Source organism: Callithrix jacchus, chromosome 2 (genome assembly GCF_049354715.1).
Source record: "Callithrix jacchus isolate 240 chromosome 2, calJac240_pri, whole genome shotgun sequence".
Taxonomy (NCBI): domain Eukaryota; kingdom Metazoa; phylum Chordata; class Mammalia; order Primates; family Cebidae; genus Callithrix; species Callithrix jacchus.
In genome coordinates this window covers 166,957,776-166,963,914 of record NC_133503.1, presented here as the reverse complement: position 1 = coordinate 166,963,914, position 6,139 = coordinate 166,957,776, and positions in this window count along the sequence as shown.

Here is a 6,139-nt window from a genome sequence, read left to right as displayed (position 1 = left end):
TGTTCACCTTTCATTATTCATGCAGAAGACTTAGATATAAGACTTTCATGTGGGTGCCATAATTATCTTTTGCAAATTGTGTTTTTATGTGACACTCACTGTAGTCATTTTCCAAGTGCTAACATGTAGATTCCTATAGGCACAGCTCATATTTCTGTTAAAAAAAAAAACCCACAAAACCCTTCAAACTGGTAATATCTGATTGATAGACTGGGTTATGGATGCTTGCACCTGGAGCGTAGCCAGACCCAAGGCCCTTGCAAACACACAGTTACACTAGATCCATCACATCAAAGCTGTTTTCTGTGCTGCCTCCAATTTTAGGTCTGCCACATTGTTTTAAATTGTTCTGCTTTAAAACCTTCAAATAGTTTTCAGAAGAATGGGGGAAAAATGGCAGCTTGCTTATTTTCCTTTAACTTGCCTGTTTAAAAAAGTGTCCACCAAAGAATTTAGAAATGAAACAAATCCATCACTTAAGCATTTGTATTATTAATAATAGCCACCCTTGACTAAGCACTACATGCTAAGAATTGTGCTAAACACTATCCATACATGATCTCCATTACCCTTCACCAGTCTATGAGGTAGATGGATATTGGTCTCTTGATATTAAATCCTTCACTCATCCATTCAGTGAGTTTTAGAAACAGGCACAGGACTACACTCTGGGAATACAGCACTGAAAGAAGCAGACCTCCTTCCCCTTACCTCCCCTCCGACCCCAGCCCTCTACAAACACACAAACATCCCATGGAGTCTGATGAGGGAACAGACATCCCAATGCAGTGAGTGTCAAGAAAGAGGGAAACTGAGAAGCATATGCCAGGGGCCCTAACCTAGAGGGGTGAGAAAAAAAAAACCTCATGGATAAAAAGGATGTTGAAGCCTGGACATTAAAAGTTATTCAGGCAAGAGGGAGGCATTACTGTTGCTGGGGGTAAAAATCATTCCAGGCAGATGAGATGAGACAAGATGCTGTTGGACAAAACAGCCCAGGAGCAAGAAAGAGTCAGGTAGCACTTCTGAAGGACTGAAAAAAAAAAAAAAAAAAAAAGGCCACGTTGCTGGAGCTAAGAGAACTACCAAAAGAAGACTGGTGAGATAGGCAGGGACCAGATGCTGTGAGCTATGCTTTGAACTTTATCCTAAAGGCAATGAAAAGCCATTAAAGGTGGTGGTGGAGGGGGTGGCTGTTACTGTTTTAAAAGAATGTACGGGATGGGGGACAAATAGGGAGAAGAATGATCAGATTTAAACCCAGAATCAGAGAAATTAAATGACATTGTCCAAAGTCACTTTAAAGCTGGAATTTAAACCCAGTGTGCTAGATTCCCATCTTTTGCTCCTAGCCCATAAATCTCTGTTACCTTCTAGTTTCACCAGCTTAATTCTAGCCAGGGCAACTTATCATTAACAAATTTATCAAAAGATCCTTCAAAAGCACATGCATCTAGTGCTTACCTTGTGCCTGGGCCTACATTAGGTGTAGGGATTCAAAGGCCTTGGCCTAGAGATAGACCCTGCCTTCTGTTTCTTCTTAGTTGCTACTGTAGAATTTGAAATCTGTATTTCTGACTCCATCCATTCATACATGTCCCAAGGCCTATTTTATTTTTGACCTATAGCAACATTATGTCAAAGCATAAGTTAGCTGCAACTGGAGGTTGTGAGGGAAACCATTCTCCCATTAGCAAAATCCCCAATATTCATTATAATGCCAACATTAACATGTGACATGGGTGCCCAGTTGCAGATGAGTAGACTGAGGTTCTGAAGGTTAAGTCACTGGCCCAAGGTTAACACAGGTAGAAAGTTCTAGGTTAAGAGGCCAGCGTCTGTCCTCTGGGAAACCAAACTCTTAGGGCTACATAGCCAAGCAGGTTTTCTCTGATTAGGTGCTCACTCTGAAAAGGAAGGAAGGAAGGGGAGAAGAAAAGTTTAGGGAAAAGAGGGAAAATTTTAATATGAAGAACACTGTAAACAGAATGATGAGACCGTCCAATTATTCCCCATGGCTTTAAATACTTTTATTGACCTCATTGTTTAAAATCCTCACAAAAGTCAGTATTACAGAGAAAACAAATGGCTTTTCAATTTTAACTAAACCTCATTTTTCTTCCCTAATTGTTTTTTTAGGTTAAATGTTACATATAGTTAGACTTGTTAGTAAGATACGCAATTTTGCTCAAATAAGTAAACAATAAAGTATTTATAAAATTCAGAAGATATGGTTACATAGGTCTTTGAGTGCCTTTTTAAAAAGGCCTTACATCCCTCTGGATTAATCAAGCACATCTCAGATATTGTCCCTTCAGTGCTCAGGACAGAAACAGCTCCTAATGGGATAAAAGGCACATTAAGATCTGAACTTGAGAATTTGCCTGGAAATTTTTCTTTAGAACTAGAATTACTCTAAAAACTTACAAAACTGAGCTCTTCATTTTTCCCACAAATCCTCTATCTATAGGTTAGCAATACATTTATACATCTCAACCATCAGAATAAAGTAGGTTCAATTATGCATGTATTTATTAGCATTTGTTGTACTTTCACATTGAAGAGCTCTATGTTATTGGTCTCATTTTAAAAATCATATTCTTCGGGATACTGCCTTCTTTAAGTGTAGGGCTAACGTATGTCCCCATTTTTTTACAGGTTAGCTATCGATCTTGTTAGATCATGTTTAAACAAGAAACAATAATGCTTATGTTATACTTCAAAGAACTATGAATATCAAAGTGAATGTTCCTTAACTGTTAAAAAATAATAATAAAATGAATGAAAGTAATTTTGCTTTTTAAAAATAATTCAACTTTACAACAGCTAGTTCTCAAGTAAAACTGAATCCCAAATTAATCCCAAATGATTCTTGAAATGCTATAAAATCAAAATCTGGTATCATGAAATTTTTAAAAATAAGAGAAGGGTTAAGGATAAGATTTGTTAACCTTATTCTATTAAATAATAGTATATGGAAAGCACTGAAATGGGATTTTAGAATTATTGAAATTTAATTCCCAAATTAATGTCTCAATAGCAAGGGGTCAGAAGGCAAAGAAGAAAATGTGTGTGTGTGTGTGTGTGTGTGTGTGTGTGTGTGTGTGTGTCCTCCCTCCTCCTTTGTTCTCGGGCAGAAAGTAGCTACACCACTTGTAAAGGGAGTCCCTAGAGAAAGGAAGAGCCCTTAGCTATATTTCCCAGGTTTGGAAACCTGGAAATGCTAGAGTTGTGAGGGCAGGGTGTGGCAAAATCTCTACTTTTCACTATTTAGAAATTCTCTTTTCTAATTGGAACTAGACCATCTATGTAGTTAACTCATTTAATTCTTAAAAACCTGGGACATGGATCTTATATTGATTATTCCTATCAAACCAATTATTTTTCTAAGACAATTCACCAAGTAATTTATCAGAGATGACTTAGTAAATGCAGGATCTAGAATTAGCCTCAAGTCTTTTCTACTATTTTCTCTTCCTCTCCTGAATACAGAACTACAGGCCTTGGTCATTTACCTCCTATGAATACATTATTTCTACATGAGAACGGCATACATCCTTTGACTATGATGAGTAGAGACAGCTCCTCTAGGGGAGGCTGATTTACAAGTCCCCAGTTTTTGCAAGTCCTCCGTGGGGACTTGCAAATCCCCACGGAGGACTGGTCAAATAGCCAGAAGACCATACAAGCATAGGGGGAAGGTATTGGGAAGTAAGAGGGGGATGAAAGTGGAGAGGTCTGAAAATACTTGGTAACTTTTCCCTGGACCCTAGAGACCCATGTACCATTGTAAACATCATTTGGATATCTCCTTTGACACCACCTTTGTCCTCTGTGCCTGGCGCAACATAGAAAGGTAAAGCAGTGGTCCTCTGATATTATAGGTAACTGAGGACCACCGTATAACTGCTAATCAAAAGGCAAATACTCTTTCAATGATGACCATGAATGATGGTTAGAAGAGCTATTATTTATGAAGAGCTTATTGCATGTCCACTGCCACCACTGCCATCATCCAAATTCATTAGCATATATTGAGTCCTCACTATGTACCAGATACTGTTCCGAGCTCCTTGCACATATTATTATCTCACTTAATTTGTACAACTATTCAATCAAGTAGATACCATTAAAATCTCCCCTTTATAGAAAGCAGAAACTAAGGCAGAGGCAGAAACATTACTTTTCCAAGCACACAGGATCCAAATCCAGGGATTTGACGGCAAATGACTTACACATTTCTTTCAAAAGATTTTTGTTGACACCCTTTTATAAGCCAGGCTCTGTGAGGAGGCAGTGATGGAATGTTGCGAAAAAGTTGACATAAATCCTGTCCTTATGAACTCACAGTCAGCAGAGGAACAGTAGTCAAATGATGATATAAATAACTGTAGAACTGTAAGGCTGCCAAGGTTTCTGAAGGAAGGCTTGCGGCACTGTAACAGTATCTGTTCAGAAGACCTGCCCTAGTTTCGTGTAATCTTCACAACAACCCTATTCCTATTTTGTACATTGGGACAGCAGAAGCAAGGTTTAGGGAGGGAGAGGAAAACTCTCTAGGCACTTGCCTGAGGGCAAGCTAGTCAAACCTTCCCAAGTTATGGGTCAATTTTTCACTCTGGGGCATGTCACATTTTAGTTGCCATTAGCAAATCATTTTGCTTAGAAGCCTAAGTGGTAATTAAGTGCACATTAAGAGATCCAGAATACTGATTTTACTTTAGTACAGCTCATACTTTTTTGTATGCAAAGATTTCTCACTGCTCATCTAACAGATACCAGGCATTTAACTGACTGCTCATATGGGCATGCTGGCAAGAAGTATTCAGCTAAGGATTCCACTCTTAGGCTGTGGACTTAACGTTATGCGTTAACTTTTCCTCTGTTTTGTGGAATGTAGAATTTGGCTTAATGACTGTGTTTATTTTTGTTCAAAGCACTGGAAAGAAAAGGTCTGTGCAGATGTTTGAAGGACACCATATAGACTATTCACAAAGGTTTGCGGTCAGTTTAGCCACTATGGTCAGGCTTAGTGACTCACTCCAAACTGAGTTTTGTTGTTTCTTAAAATATTGTTTTGTTCTTGTCCTCAGGAAAGTTGGTGTATTCATCACAAACATTGCTAGGTGGGAAAAGTGGATGATAGAAATATGTGAAATGGTCTGTTTGACAAAAGTTTTTTCAACTTTCCTAGTTATTCTTAAGACTATGTTTGACCCAACGAGCATTTTGATCTAGGAGACACCTTAAATTGGAGTGTCCAGTCAAAACCTGCATGCTGTGAAGCCGAGAGCTGAGCCTTTGAGAGACTAAGTGATATGACCAATGCTATGGACTTGCTGGTGGCACAGATAGCTTAGAAGTAACTCCAGCCTCCTGAGAGCCACAATCCAGAGTTCCTTACCTCCACTCCATGCTGACTCTGAACGTAAATTCTTAATTTCTTTTGGTGCTATTATTTCTTACCTTCTCCCCTTTTCATACCTTAAAGGTGGTGCCACAATCTCCCGAACTGACACATTAGCCCACTAACTATGGCCTTGTAGTTTTTGCCAAATAAAGCATTAGTTATGCAACTCTACTCTGATTTCTAGGAGTATAGGGTTTTAAACAGAAAACTTCCAACAGAGGGAAGCATTAAAATGTATAGACAAGCAACATCAAATAGCTTCAGAAATTAATTTTAAGATATGTTATGTGAGGCTGGGCATGGTGGCTCACACCTGTAATCCTAGCACTTTGGGAGGCTGAGGCAGGCAGATCAGTTGAGGCCAGGAGTTTGAGACCAGCCTGGCCAACAAGGCGAAACCCTGTCTCTACTAAAAACAAAAAAAATTGGCTGGGTGTGGTGGCCATACCTGTAATCCCAGCTACTTGGGAGGCTGAGGTACAAGAATTGCTTGTACCTGGGAGGTGGAGATTGCAGTGAGCCGAGATTGAGCCACTGCACTCCATCCTGCGCAACAGAGCAAGACTCCATCTCAAAAAAAAAAAAAAAAGGTCTGTTATGTGAGACAGCAGCATATGTGCATATTTTTTTAGAAAAAACTAATAGTTTAGTTTAATTGAATTAAACTAATAGTTTAAAAACTATTTTTACTTTTATGGATACATAATAGTTGTACATATTATATGTGCA